Raw genomic sequence first — 16,662 nt, forward strand, 5'->3', positions numbered from 1 at the left:
CCTTAATAATTTACTTTGATTAACCCAAAAGTTAAATATGTTTCCTTAAAGGGAAGCTATATCATGACAGTTGGAAAGCCTGTATGGTTTTCCATAAATAGAAGGTAACTGTAAAAGTAAACACAATGAAATCAAAATAGTGTCACTGAGTTCCGGCTAGGTACAGTTAGTCACCAGTTAAAGGTTCTGACACTGAGGCTCTCTCTCTCTTTCTCTCCCTCTCTCTCTCTCTCTCTCCTAAAAGGAGATTAGCATGTGTTAAGGAGGTGTTAAAGACAAGCTAACACCAAAATTAGATTTTATACTTCATTAAAAGAACTATATAAAGAAGTATATACAGAAGAATTATGTAGATCAACTCTACTTCAATAAAAAAATAAAAATAAAACAGAAGAATTACAAGAGTACTGGAAATGGTAATAATTGTACACCATAAGTTGATGGCATTTCACACATATGAGAATAGCACCCCAAATGGCCTTTCTTACACTTTAAAAGATAGTGGATTAATCTGGATGATTTTGTGAGGTCTAGGGGGCACAGGACAATTTAACCGCACATAGACTAGATATGTTGAGAGAGGTGGACATGTCAGAGTAGACATGGCACCCTGAAGCTGGCAGCTGGGGAGCAGTACGTACATTTTCATAATTGCAAAGAGAAATTTGACCAGGATCACCCCATTTTCACCACTCTTTTCTGGATCTAATAATGCTTGTTGAGGTCCATGGTAGAAATAATTTTGTTTTGTTTTGTTTTGTTTTGTTTTGTTTTGTTTTTGTGGTACGCGGGCCTCTCCCTGTTGTGGCCTCTCCCGTTGCGGAGCACAGGCTCCGGACGCTCAGACTCAGTGGCCACGGCTCACGGTCCCAGCCGCTCGGCAGCATGTGGGATCTTCCCGGACCAGGGCACGAACCCGTGTCCCCTGCATCGGCAGGCGGACTCGCAACCACTGCGCCACCAGGGAAGCCCAATAATTTTGATTTTGATCGAAATTCTTTGAGCCTCTTTTCATAACACCACTGAATTTTAATAAGATGTTAAAACCCCTTTGTGTGGAAGGAAACAAAAGGAAAAATTTGTTCTAAAGAATGTTGCTCTAACACTTACCACATTGTGTGGTAATCCTGTGTTTATATGTCTGTCTCCCCCCACCAGACTGGCATCCTCCGGGCAGGGATCTCCTGTTACTTTTCTCTGAGTATCTGGTAGAAGACTCAGACGTTATAGAGCTCAGTGTTTGCTGTGTGAATGGCCCAGCGGATTGGGCGGTGGAAGGGGAAGACAAAAAATCAAATACTCTCCTGTGCTTCTAACCTATGTTGTCTTAATGGGAAACAACTTAGTTGATGGTGGCTACCATTATTATTATTGCTGTTGATATAATCACACACACGAATTATCAAATGTTTGTATAGAATGGACATTGTGAGTTTTAGCTGCCCATAATCTAGTTTCCTTTCTTCGGGTAGTATGACCCTCATTTTCCCCTGGGGAACACTCTTCCCCTACTCTCAATCCATGTGATTTGGAAAGGGCTTCACTCCTTGGTGCCAAGAATGGGCATGTGACTCAGACCTGACCAGTTAGTGCAGCCCAGTCTCCGGGCTACAGCTGGTTTACTAATGGGCACATGACCCGAGCCAAGCTAATGAAACTTGATCTCAGGACCTTTGCCAGAGATATTGAGGAAGAGGAACTATTTTCTGCTGGGCTTGCTAAACTGGCAGAATTTAGCCTATAGATGCTGGTGACCATCCTTGTCATCTCCAGCACAGAGCTTGCCTGAGAATGAAGCCTAAAGCAAAGGAAAGCAGAGAGCCAAAAGATGTAGAGAAAAAGAGTCTGGGTGACACTGAAAATCTGGATCTAGCTGTGCCTAAAGGTGATCGATGGTTGGTTTTTGGTTTTTTGATTTTTTGCTTAGGTCAGTTTGAGTTGAGTTTCCAGCAGCAGTCGCAGAGAGTCCTAATATACATAGGGAGTCAGCAAATATGTGTATCTTCAATCATTTTTTTGGATCAGACTTAGCTAAAGATGGAGTTTCACCAATTCAATTCAACAAACAGGCATTGAGGGCACCATGGAGAGTGTGAGGACAGCAGGGAAATAAACATGAATAACTGTCTCTGCCCTCAAGGTTCACATCTAGAAGGGAATACAGACTTCACTGCACTTTACAGTCATACGACAATACATCTGGTAATTGAGAGACTATGAGAGTAAAAGAAGAATAGAAGATAGACATCAATTCTGCCAATAGGATTGTCTGTGGGGAAAGGGAGTGGGGGGTGTTTGACCATAAAATAATTTGCAGACGTTTAACAGTGTTCTCTTCCCTGGATTCTGGAAGCCATTCACAGGATGCTTGTTTCAATTAGATTTTAATCACCCACAGCTCTTGCATTCCTTCAGTGAGTGCCTGATGTTACCCTGTGAAACATGCTTTACCGCCGGCTCTCGATGTGTGCAGTCCTGCCTCGTGGACACCTTGGAGACTCCTTGCTGGAGCAGTCCAGACAGAAGGCCTATCGCTCACATACCTCTAGAGGGGGCATATAACTCAGTTACAGCTCCGTCCTCCTGTTGTCAGCAGGTGTGCAATTTCAGCCAGGTGGGCTATGAGGTAAGGGTATCATGTTCACCCCTGCTTGCTTTTGCAAGCAGCAAAAACGCCAAACTCTACCCATCCGTAGCTCTGATACACAAAATGCCACGTGTCTGCTACGTAAAGCCCTTCAGTTACTCCTCACCTGCCCAAGATAAAGTCTAAACCCCTTTACCCTGACACATGAGGAAGGTGTGTGCCAGGCATTGTTCTAGGTGCTTGAGAGACAAAGATAGATAAAACCTACTTCCTATCCTCAGGCAAGGGAATCCCAACTCAAGCAGATTTACAGGGAATAGAGTGAAAATGTATTGTTTTATGGAACTGAAAATTCCAGGCAGTAGATTTAGGCATCGCAGGATCCAGCTCACATGGTGTTCAAGGCTTGGTTTTTTTCCCTGTTTCTCAGCTGTATTTTCCTCTGGCTTGGCTTGTCTCTTGGGTAGGCCCTCTCCTATTGGAAAGTGGCCCCAATTTTTCCCTTGACGGGGGTTCCAGGTAGCTCCAAGTTTATGTCCTCCCAAATTCGTGTTCAGAAAAAAAAAAAGATTCTTCTAAACCACTGTGGAAAAAAAAAGTCCTGAATCTGATTCTCATCTGTCCAAAATGGTTCACATGCCCATCCTAAACCCATCATGGTTTTAGAATGCACTGACTGGCTCAAGTCTAGGTCTTGGAACCACCCTGAAGTAGGGGATGGTGTGTGCTCCATCAGAACCATATGGACGGAGTCATGGGTGGGAGGAGTTCGTTCTTCAAAGGGAATTCAGGGCAATGTTACTAAGGGAAGAATGAATGAATACTAGGCAAGCTCAAACTACACACACTCAAATCTAACCTTTATGCAGCTGTTGCAGTAAGTCCATTGTCTAGACATAATACAGAGTGTTCTACGTGGAGTCCAGAAAATTGCGTTAGAGAGCAAGATTTTATAGGATCTCTTCAACATTTTCCAAGGGACAGAATACTCTGATGTTCAGAATTGATTCCATTTATCCAGAGAAAAGTATATCTGCTTATTTTCAGACTGGAGGAAGAAAAGATAGAAAACAGAGAACAGAAATATTCCTTAGGAAGATCCAGCGCCACCTGCTTGAATTATTTTCTTACCAAGCAACCTTCTGAACTTGGTCTCTTGAAAGTTCTTACCTGCGGCATTAGGAGGGAGACTGGCACATATGACCAGGACTGGAGAGTTATCTTCCCAGGCATAAATGAATAGTGTGGCATTCCATCATATGTATCTATTCCTTATCATTTCCCTGAGCTTTCACCCTCCATGAAAAAATAAAATCAGGTTCCTGAGCTTGGAAAACCTCAGCAAGTGAAGATGATGTCTCAATAAGGCAGGCTGGAAGAACTAGTCTATTGGCTACAACATTGCCCTTTTAAAGGAAAAAACAGAGGAAAAAATATTTTCATCCCTACCACTTTCTCAAGAATTTTTTTTAGCTTTCAGGGTCTTCTGTGTTTCCATACAAGCTTCAGAATTATGTGTTCTACTTCTGGGAAAAATGCCATTGGCATTTTGATAGGGATTGCATTGAATCTGTGGATTGTTTGGGTGATATGGTCATTTTAACAAATCAATTTGTCCGGTCCATGGGCACAGTATATCTTTCCATTTGTTTGTGTTGTCTTCAATTTCTTTCATCAATGTCTTAATAGTATTCTGGGTACAGGTCTTTTACCTCCTTGGTTAGGTATATTCCTAGGTATTTTATTATTATTATTATTTTTTTTTTGCGGTACGCGGGCCTCTCCCTGTTGTGGCCTCTCCCGTTGTGGAGCACAGGCTCCGGACGCGCAGGCTCAGCGGCCACGGCTCACGGGCCCAGCCGCTCCGCGGCACATGGGATCCTCCCGGACCGGGGCTCCGACCCGCGTCCCCTGCATCGGCAGGCGGACTCTCAACCACTGCGCCACCAGGGAAGCCCTATTTTATTCTTTTTGATGCAAATTATAAATGGGATCGTTTTGTTAATTTCTCTTTGTTTGCAGGGCCCTGCCTCAGGTGAAGCTGCTGATTGGGTGGGGCTGAGTTCCAGCAGGACTGGCAGCTGGGCCTAGGGGTCCCAGTATTGGCACTGGCCCGCTGGTAGACAGGGCTGGCTCCTGGTATCACTGGCTCTGGGGCCCAGTGGGTCCTGGGGCTGGTTCTGATCGGCTGGTGGCCGGGTCCAAGTCCTGGGCCTGCTGGTGTGGTGGTGGTGGGGCTGGATTCCCACTGGCTGGCTGCTTGGCTTGGGTGGTCCTGGGACAGGTGCCAACCAGCTGGTGGGTGAGTAAGCTCCCGGTGCTAATAGGTTAGAAGGAGGACTCCAAAACGGCACTTGTCGAAGCCAGCGTCCTTGTGGGGTATGGAGCTCTGAAAAATGTCTGTCGCAGCATCTGTGTGCCCAGGGGGAGTTCCCAGTTGCCTCCTGCCTCTCTGGGAGGCTCTCTAAGATCAGCGAGTGGGGTCTGACGCAGGATCTTTTCAAATTACTGACTCTGCCCTGGGTCTCAGAGCATGTAAGGTTTGGTGTGCACCCGTTAGGAACAGAGTCTCTGTTGCCTACAGCCTCTCAGCTCTCCCAAACTCAAGCCCCACTGGCTTTCTAAAGCAGATGTTCTGAAGGCTTGTATTTTGGTGCAGGACTGCTGGACTGGGGTGCCCAATGTGGGGCTCAGTCCTCTCACTCCTTGGAGAGAACCTTTGTAATTGTGATTATCCTCCCCCTTGTTGGTCACCTCCCTGGGGGTGTGGGTATTTTTTTTTTTTAATTTATTTTTATTTATTAATTTTGGCCGCGTTGGGTCTTTGTTGCTGTGCGTGGGCTTTCTCTAGTTGCAGCGAGCGGGGGCTATTCTTCGTTGCGGTGCACGGGCTTCTCATTGCGGTGGCTTCTCTTGTTGTGGAGCATGGGCTCTAGGTGCGTGGGCTTCATTAGTTGTGGCAAACGGGCTCAGTAGTTGTGGCTCACGGGCTGTAGAGTGCAGGCTCAGTAGTTGTGGCGCACGGGCTTAGTTGCTCCGCGGCATGTGGGATCTTCCTGGACCAGGGCTTGAACCTGTATCCCCTGCGTTGGCAGGCGGATTCTTAACCACTGTGCCACCAGGGAAGTCCGGGGGGGGGGGGTGTGGGTCTTGACCGAACCATGTCTCCATCCCTCCTACCTGTCTTGCGGTTGTTTTTGATATCTTTTTAGTTCTGAGAAATTGTTTCTGCTAGTCTTCAGTTTGATCTCATTGATAGTTTCTGTGTTAATAGTTGTAATTTTGGTGTGCCCATAGGAGGAGGTGAGCTCAAGGCTTTCCTACTCTGCCATCTTGGCCACTCACCCCCTTGCGTGTTAATATTATATGCTGTACCTTGCAGGATTCTTTTACTGTTTGAGTTAGTATTGTCATTTATTTCCTAGAGTTTACCAGGTACACTCTCATGTCTTTGGCCAAGAGAACAAGTTATAATTAATATTTTTTTCAATTCTTACGCCTACCTTGACTTTTCTTGTCTCACTGCATTAGCTGATACACTCAACACAATGTTAAATATTAGTGGAGTTAGTGGGTATCCTTGGCTTATTCCTGACCTTTAGTGTTTTTCACTTAAGTAAGATACTGACTAAGGTATATATATTTTATCATGATAAGGCAGTGTCCAGCCATTCCTATTTCAAGAGGGCTTTTTGTTTGTTTCATTCGTTTTTGTTTGTTTTTCTGGAATGGGTGTTGAATTTTGTTAAAGTTTTTAAAACACATATGGTGATAATCACATAATTTTTCTTCTTAGTTCTTATGGGAATAACAACATGAGTTTTCTTCTTAGATATAAATATGTCAAATTATATTGATAGATTTGTTAATGTGGAACCATCTTTGTATTACTTTAAACCCCTCTTGGTCATGGTTTATAATTTTCTTAATTTTCTGTTTGCTAAATTTTGGACTCTTAAATCAATATTTGTAAATAACATTGGTCTGTAATTTTATCTTGTGGTGTGTGGCACTTAACTTGCACTGTCAATGTTAACCTACATCATAGAAAAAATTTAGAAGCTTACCTTCATTTTCCTCTACTCTGAAACAATTTATGTAGCAATAGGGCTGTTTTTTAAATATCTGGTGGAATTCTCTTGTGAAGACATCTGAGCTTGGTATTTTGATGTGGGATAGTTTTTGCTATCATTCTATATTTCTTCCTTGAAGTTGATTTGTTTAAAATTTTATCTTTGGTGGGGGGTGGTCAGTGTGGTCAACTATATTTTCCTAAGACGTTGTTCATTTTATTAGGTTCACAGTTTTTGCATGGCACTGTGTATGTAAATTAAGGACTGTTTTATGACCTTCTGGCTTCCTCTATGTTAATAGCTACTTTTCTCTTGTCACTTCTTTCTCTACAGATTTCTGCTTTCTCCTCCATACACACTTTAAAAATTAAATTGCCTAGCTGTTTGCCTATTTTCTGACTTTATTCAAAGAAACTGAATTTTTATTTTGATCTACTGTTTTCTAGTTCTCTACTTCATTACTTCTTGCTTTTACCTTTATTATTTTTTCCCCTGTGGTTTCTCTTGTTCTTTTTCTAACTTAAATTGGGAATCTAAATAATTTTAATTTAATTCTATTTAATTTTATTGATGTAGGTTTTAGGGCTATGAATTTTCCTTGGATATATATATATGAATTTTCCTTGGGATATATATATGCCTTACACATATACCATAGATTCTAACATGTAGCAATTCTGTAATTTATGTGATTCTCTTATACCCAAGCATTGTTAAATACAAGGTTTAAAAGTTTCCAGGTAGGAAATTATGCCAGTTATCAAATTATTGCAACCCAGATCCAAAATCACTCTTCATTGCCTGCTTTGCAAAAATGGATATGAGCCCTTTAAATATTGCGCCTTTGTCAGTAGGCACAGTGTTTAGCTTTGACAATAGAGGGCACTGGAGAGATGCTGCAGGAGGAATTCCCATTGGCTGCTGCAGCATGGGTCCTCCAGGGCCAGGTTCCTGTGATGTGTGCACCCTGCCCATAGCCTAGCTCCTGTAGCACAAACCGCTTCTCTCATGCAGCTCCTTCAGGATACACAACTGCTTCAACACCAGGCTCCTGCAATGGCAGCAGCTTCTCCAAGATCCAACTCCTGCAATGCACAGGAACCAACACCTAGCAAACAACAGCTTCCCCAGGCACTTCCCCTCAGGTAGAGTCATAGCAGAATGCCTCCAGTGAGACAATTTCTAGCACCCTACAGGACAGATTTCTAGCCAGTCCTGGAGTGTGGAGCTCCAGCAATTTCACTGATGTAGCACAACAATAACCACTCTAGTACTCACCAAACCAGGGCCGTGTCCTCTCTGAGAAGGTCTGGCTCTCAACCTTAGAAGGATGTCTTCCTTAATTAAGAGCACTATCTCAGCCCCAAGGGACGTGGCTGCTTCTTAGTCAGCCTTTCCTCTGTTCTTTAGAGTTACTTTTCCCCTTCCAAAACATTGAAATGATATTGATACCAAAACTAAAGAAAAAACTTTAAAGGAAACTAACTATAGACAAATATCCCTCATAAACATAGATGGAAAAATTCTGAACAAAATTTTAGCAAAGTGAATCCAATGGTATATAAAAAAGGACAAACATCATGATCAAGTCAGATTTTTCCAAGGAATTCAAGCTTGGTTTAACATTTGAAAATCAATCAGTGTAATTCATCATAATAACAAACTAAAATGGAAAAACCATATGATCATCTCAGTAGATGCCCCCCAAAAGTATTTGGCAAACCATTTTTTTTTTTTTTTTTTTTTTTTTGCGGTATGTGGGCCTCTCACTGTTGTGGCCTCTCCCGTTGCGGCGCACAGACTCCGGACGCACAGGCTCAGCGGCCATGGCTCATGGGCCCAGCCGCTCCGCGGCATGTGGGATCCTCCCGGACCGGGGCACGAACCCGCGTCCCCTGCATCGGCAGGCGGACTCTCAACCACTGCGCCACCAGGGAAGCCCTGTTTTGTTTTTAAAGATTTTTTTTGATGCGGACCATTTTTAAAGTCTTCATTGAATTTGTTACAATATTGCTTCTGTTTTACAACCTTTTGGTTTTTTGGCCCCGAGGCATGTGGGGCCTTAGCTCCCCAACCAGGGATCGAACCTGCACCCCCTCCCTGCATTGGAAGTGCAGAGTCTTAACCACTGGACCGCCAGGGAAGTCCCAAACCATTTTTGATTTAAAAAGAAAAAAGAAAAACTCTCAGTAAACTATGAATGGAAAGGAACTTCCTCAGTCTAATAAAGGGCATCTATTTAAAACCTATAGCTAACTTTTACAACTCAACAATGAAAAGAAAAGCCAAATTAAGAAACGGACAAAAGGTCTTGAACAGCCATTTCTCCAAAGAAGATACACAAAGGGCCAAAAAGCACATGTAAAGATATTCAGTATCATTAGTCATTAGAGAAATGCAAACCAACACCACAATGAGATACCACTGCACACCCAATGAAGAAGAAGAAGAGGAGGAAGAAGAAGAAGGAGGAGGGAGGGGGAGGGGGAGGGGGAGGCGGAGGGGAGGGGGAGGGGGAGGAGAATGACAACAACTTAACTTGCAACAATAGCAAGTGTTAAGGATGTGAAGAAAATGGAACCCTCATGCATTACTGATGGGAAGGTAAAATGATGTAGCCATTGTGGAAAACAGTTTGGTGACTTCTCAATAAATTAAGCATAGAATTATCATATGTCCCATCAGTCCTAGCCATCAATTGAAAACAGGTGTTCAAACAAAAATTTGTATGTGAATGTTCATAACAGCACTATTCACAATAGTCAAAAGGTAGAAACAACACAAATGTCCACCCGTTGATGAATGGGTATATCCATAATAAAATCCACAATACAATATTATTCTTCCATAAAAAGGAATGAAGTATTGACACCTGCTAAGTGAAAGAAGCCAGGCACAAAAGGCCACTGTACTATGATTCAGTTTATATGAAATGTCCAGAATAGGCAGGTTCATAGGACAGAAGGCATTCTAGAGGTTGCCAGGGGCTTGGAGGAAGAGGAATGGGGCGTGATTACTTAATGGGTACCAGGTTTCCTCTCGCAGTGAGTAAAAAGTTCTGGAACTAAACTGTAGTAATGGTTGCAAACATAAATGCTCTTAATGCCACTGAATTGTACACTTTAAAATGATAAACACCATGTTATGTATATTTTGCAGACTATTTAAAGACAAGCCTATAGCTGGCATCATACTTTATGGTGAAGATGAATGCTTTTCCCCTAAGATAAGGAACAAGTAAGGATATCTGAACTTACCACTTCCATTCAACATTGTAATGCCTACTAACCAGTGAAATTAGGCAAGGAACAAAAACACATACCAATTGCAAAAGAAGAAGTAAAATTCTCTTTATTCACAGACAACCTGACCATCCATTTAGTAAATCCAATGGAATCTCTGAAAGAGCTACTAGAACTGACAAATGATTTAGCAAGACTGAACAAGATCAACATCCAAAAATCAGTTGTATTTCTATGTAGTAGCAACAAACAGGCAGTAATTGGAATTATAAAAACAATATTGTTATTGATAACATCAGAAAATGAAGTCCTTAGGGATACATCTGACAAAAGATATACAAGACTTGTGCACTTAGGGAGTTCCCGGATGGTCCAGGGGTTAGGACTCGGTGCTTTCACTGCCCTGGGCCTGGGTTCAATCCCTGGTTGGGGAACTAAGATTCTACAAGCCACATAGCACAGCCAAAAAACAAACAAAGAAACAAAAACTTGCACAGTTAAAATTACAGAGCATTGTTGAGAGAAATTAAAGAAGATGTAAACAGAAATATACTGTGATATACTGTGTTCATGCTTCAAAAGGTTCAATATTGTTGGGTTTCCCTGGTGGCGCAGTGGTTGAGAGTCGGCCTGCCAATGCAGGGGATAGGGGTTCGTGCCCCGGTCCAGGAAGATCCCACATGCCACGGAGCGGCTGGGCCCGTGAGCCATGGCCGCTGAGCCTGCGCGTCCGGAGCCCGTGCTCCGCAACAGGAGAGGCCCGCGTACCGCAAAAAAAAAAAAAAAGAAAAGAAAAAAGAAAAAAAAAGATTCAATATTGTTAATATGTCAGTTGTCCCAAAGTCTATTTATAGAGTCAATGTTAATTCAATCAAAATCACTACAGAGTCTTTTTGGTTAAAAAAAAACATTGAAAAGATGATTCTAAAATTCACATGGGGGTACTTCCCTGGTGGCGCAGTGAGTAAGACTCCATGCTCCCAATGCAGGGGGCCTGGGTTTGATCCCTGGTCAGGGAACTAGATCTCACATGCATGCTGAAACAAAGAGTTCGCATGCCACAACTAAGGAGCCACGTACTATAGCTAAGGAGCCGGTAAGCCGTAACTAAGGAGCCCACCTACTGCAACTAAGACCCGGTGCAACCAAATAAATAAATAAATAAATATTAAAAATAAATAGATACGTAAAAAAATAAAATTCACATGAAAATGTAAAGGACCTAGGATAGTCAAAACTACTTTGAAAAGAAAGAGCAAAGTTGAAGGATTAATACACCTGATTTCAAGACTTATTATAAGGCTACAGTAATCAAGACAATGTGATCTTGGCATCAAGAGAGACAAATAGATCAAGAAACAGGGTAGAGAGTCCAGAAATAGACTTACACATATATGGACAACTCTTTTTTTTAAAATCAAAGTATAGTTGATTTACAGTGTTGTGTTAGTTTCTGGTGTACAGCAAAGTGATTCAGTTTTATATATATATATATATATATATGCATATACATATATATGTGTATATTCTTTTTCATATTCTTTTCCATTATGGTTTATTACAGGATACTGAATATAGTTTCCTGTGCTATACAGTAGGACCTTGTTGTTTATCTGTTTTATATATAGTAGTTTGTATCTGCTAATCCCAAACTCCTAATTTATCCCTCTCCCCCCTTCCCTTTTGGTAACCATGAGTTTGTTTTCTATGTCTGTGAGTCTGTTTCTGTTTTGTAAATAAGTTCACTTGTATCATATTTTAGATTCCACATATAAATGATATCATATGATATTTGATTTTCTCTTTCAGACTTGCTTCACTTAGTATGATAATCTCTAGGTCCATCCATGTTGCTGCCAATGGCATTACTTCATTCATTTTTTATGGCTGAGTAGTATTCCATTGTATATATATTGTATCTATATCTTCTTTATCCATTCATCTGTTGATGGACATTTAGGTTGCTTCCATGTCTTGGCTATTGGAAATCGGACAACCCTTTATTTTTACAAAAGTGCAAAGACAGTTGAGAGGAGAAAAGACAGTTTCCACAAATGTTCCTAAATGATGTATATTTATATTCAAAACCAAAATTACAGAAACCAAACTTTGATTCATACCTTACACCATATGCAAAAATTAACCCAAAATGGATAATAAACCTAAATGTAAAGCCCCAAACTATAAAGAGCAAAGAAGAAAAAAAGGGAGAAAGTTTTTCTGACTTTGAGTTAGGCAAAGAGTTTTCTATATGACACCAGAAGCATGATCTACAAAAGAACACATTGATTAACTGAACTTCATCAACATTTTTAAATTTTGTTTTTTCAAAAGACACTTTTAAGAGAATAAAGGGAATTCCCTGGTGGTCCAGTGGTTAGGACTCTGTGCTTTCACTGCTGAGGGCTGAAGTTCAAACCCTGGTTGGGGAACTAAGATCCACAAGCCGTGCAGTGTGACCAATTAAAAAAAGAGAGAGAGAATAAAAAGATAAGGCAAAGAATAGGAGTTAATATTTGCAAATTAAATATCAGATAAAAGAGTTGTATCCAGAAAATATAAAGAACTCTCAAAGCTCAGTAATAAGAAAACAACCCAATTTACAAATGGGCAAAAGATTTGAACATACACTTCACAAAAGATATACAAATTGTAGATAATAACAGGAGAAAATAGTCAACATCATTAGTCATTAGGGAAATGAAAGCTAAAAATACAGTGAGATACTACACACTTATTAGAATGGCTAATATTAAAAACTGACCCAGGGCTTCCCTGGTGGCGCAGTGGTTGAGAGTCCGCCTGCCGATGCAGGGGACACGGGGTTCGTGCCCCGGTTCGGGAAGATCCCACATGCCGCGGAGCGGCTAGGCCTGTGAGCCATGGCCGCTGAGCCTGCACGTCTGGAGCCTGTGCTCCGCAACGGGAGAGGCCACAACAGTGAGAGGCCCGCGTACCGCAAAAAAAAAAAAAAACAACTGACCCAAACCAAGTGTTGGTGATGATGTGGAGTTTTCATACAATACTGATGGGAATCTAAACAGTAAGGCCACTTTGGAATATAGTTTGGTAGTTTCTTTAAAAACAAACAAACAACTAGAGAATGGACTTGAGGATACGGGGAGGGGGAAGGGTAAGCTGGGACGAAGTGAGAGAGTGGCATGGACATATATACACTACCAAATGTAAAATAGATAGCTAGTGGGAAGCAGCTGCATAGCACAGGGAGATCAGCTCGGTGCTTTGTGACCACCTAGAGGGGTGGGATAGGGAGGGTGGGAGGGAGGGAGACGCAAGAGGGAAGAGATATGGGAACATATGTATATGTATAACTGATTCACTTTGTTATAAAGCAGAAACTAACACACCATTGTAAAGCAGTTATACTCCAATAAAGATGTAGAAAAAAAAAAAGAAGATGTGGTACATATACACAATGGAATATTACTCAGCCATAAAAAGGAACGAAATTGGGTCATTTGTAGAGATGTGGATGGATCTAGGGACTGTCATACAGAGTGAAGTAAGTCAGAAAGAGAAAAACAAATATCGTATATTAAAGCATATATGTGGAATCTAGAAAAATGGTACAGATGAACCGGTTTGCAGGGCAGAAATTGAGACACAGATGCATAGAACAGACATATGGACACCAAGGGGGGAAAGCAGCGGTGGGGGGCGGGTGGTGGTGGTATGATGAATTGGGCGATTGGGATTGACATGTATACACTGATGTGTATAAAACTGATGACTAATAAGAACCTGCTGTATAAAAAACCAAATAATATAAAATTCAACAAACAAACAAACAAACAACACCCTCCCCCCCAAAATGAACATATGATTGATCCATTCTACTGCTAGATACTTACCCAGGAGAAAGAAAAGGATGTGCCTATACATAGACTTGTACACAAATGTTCATAACAACTTTACTTGTAATCACGAAAAGCTGGAAAGAACCCAAAAGTTCACCAAGTGATTGGACAAACTGGCATAAACATACAGTGGAAAACTACTCAGTATCTAAAAGGAATAAACCCTAAAATATGGATGAATCTTAAAATAATTATGCTGAGTGAAAGAAGCCATACCAAACAGAGTACATACTGTATGGTTTCATTTACAGAAATTTTTAGAAAATGCAAAGTAATCTATAATGACATAAAGCAGATCAGTGGTTACCTGGGGACAGGTGACTCGGGAGATGCAGTAGACAGGGATTACAAAGGGGCATGAGGAAACCTTTTGGGGTGATGGATATATTCATAATGTTGATTGTGGTGATGGATTCATAGGTGTATATATTTGTTAAACTTATAAAAGTATACACTTTATGTGCAGTGTACTATGTTAAAATTTTTTTTAAAATCATGATGGCTGCTGACTGGAGAATGAATTATAGGAGGAGGTGGGAAAGGGTACAGGAAGGCCAGTTAGGAGGGTATTGCAGTAGCCAAAGTGAGAGATGCTGGTGGCAACACAGACAGGGAAAAAGAGGAGAGACTCAGAATATATTTAATGGATAGCATATAAAGGACTTGATAATGGACTGGGTGCAGGAGGTGAGGAAGATGGAGGAATCACCAATAACTCTTAAGTTTGAGGCTTGAGCAATTGGATGGACTAGAGTGCCATTTGTAGAGGATGAGAAAGACTAAAGTAAAAACAGGTTGGCAGGGAATGTGGAGAATCAAGTTTTGTCAAGAACATGTGTTCTGTGAAATTCCATCTGTGGACCAAACTGCATCAGGAAACTCCTGATGCATGCATTAAAAATGCTGGTTCCAAGACTCCACCATCAGAATCTCTGGGAAATTGTGATTTTAACAAGCTCCCCGAGTGACTGAAATCCACACTAGAGTTTGACAGCTACTGGACTTCATTCTCCCTTCCCTTTTCCCCTCCTACCCAATTCTTCTCCTTCCTCCTTTCCCTTTGCCAGTTCTCCTTGGAGAATTAGGTGAATAAAGAAGACACTGGAGGTATAACAATTGTAAGCATATAACACCTAACAACAAAGCCCCAAAATACATGAAACAAAAACTACTGAAGCTGGGGCTTCCCTGGTGGCGCAGTGGTTGAGAGTCCGCCTGCCGATGCAGGGGACGCGGGTTCGTGCCCCGGTCCGGGAAGATCCCACATGCCGCGGAGCGGCTGGGTCCGTGAGCCATGGCCACTGAGCCTGCGCGTCCGGAGCCTGTGCTCCGCAGCGGGAGAGGCCACGGCAGTGAGAGGCCCGCGTACCACAAAAAAAAACAAAACAAAACAAAACTGGAGCTAATAAACAAGTTCAGCAAGGTTGTAGGATACTTGATCAATATACAAAGCTCAATTGTATTTCCATATGCTTGTAACAAACCATCTGAGAAAGAAATAAAGACAATAAATCTACTTGTAAATAGAAAATCATGCTATTTACAATAGCATGGAAAAGAATACAATACTTAGGAGTAAATTTAACAAAAGAAGTGCAAATCTTGTACACTAAAAACGATAAAATGTCATTGAGAGGAATTTAAGACATAATAAGTGGAAAGACATCCATGTTCCTCAATTGGAAGGTTAATATTGTTAAGACGGCAATACTCACTAAACTGATCTACAGTTTCAACACATTTCCCATCAAAATTCCAGCTGTCTTTTTTTTTTCAGAAATGGAAAAGCTGATAAAATATATATGGAAATGTAAGAAATCCAGAAAGCCAAAATAATCTTGAAAAGGAGAATAAAGTTGGAGGTTCATACTTCCCAACTTCACAACTTACTATAAAACTACAGTAATCAAGATAGTGTGGTACTGGCATAAAAACAGACATAAAGACTAATGTAGACATAAAGAAGAAATAGAATTGAGTCCAGAAATAAACTCAAACATTTATGGTCAACTGATTTTCAAAAAGGGTGCCAAGACAATTCAATGGGATAAAGAACAGTCTTTCCAACAAATGCTGGGACACTGGAAATCCACATGCAAGAGAATGAAGTTGGACCCCTACTTCATACCATATACAAAAATTAACTCAAAGTGGCTTAAAGACCTAAAAGTCAGAGCTGAAATTGTAAAACTCTTAGAGGAAAACAAGCATAAATCTTCATGACTTTGGATTAGATAATGGTTTCTTAGGTATGAGGTCCAAAGCACAAGAAACTAAAGAAAATATAGGTAAAATAGACTTTTTATCAAAATTAAAAACTTTCATGCTTCAAAGGTGCAATATCAACAAAATTAGAAGACAATCCACAATGGGAGACAATATTTGCAAATCATATATCTGCTAAGGGATATTCATCAGAATATATGATGAACCCTTACTACTCAATATAAAAAGACAAATAATCCTATTTTTAAATGGGCCAAGGATCTGAGTAGACATTTTTCCAAAAACAGATACAAATTGTCAATAAGCACATGAAAAGACACTCAACATTATTAGTCATTGGGGAAATGCAAGTCAAAATCCCAATGAGATACCCTACATACCCAAAATGGCTGCACCATTTTATATCCCCTTATAAACTGCTAGTGGGAATATAAAATGGTACAGCTGTTTTGGAAAATTCAGTTTGCCAATTCCTCAAAAACTTAAACATAGAGTTACTATATGACCAAACAATTTCACCGCTAAGTATCTACCCAGAACAATTGAAAACTACATTCACACAAAAACTTGTATATGAATGTTCACAACAGCTTTATTCATAATAGCCAAAAAGCGGAAACAACCTAAATGCTCATCAACTGACGTATAGACAAACA

The sequence above is a fragment of the Orcinus orca genome, chromosome 3 (genome assembly GCF_937001465.1).
Source record: "Orcinus orca chromosome 3, mOrcOrc1.1, whole genome shotgun sequence".
Classification (NCBI taxonomy): domain Eukaryota; kingdom Metazoa; phylum Chordata; class Mammalia; order Artiodactyla; family Delphinidae; genus Orcinus; species Orcinus orca.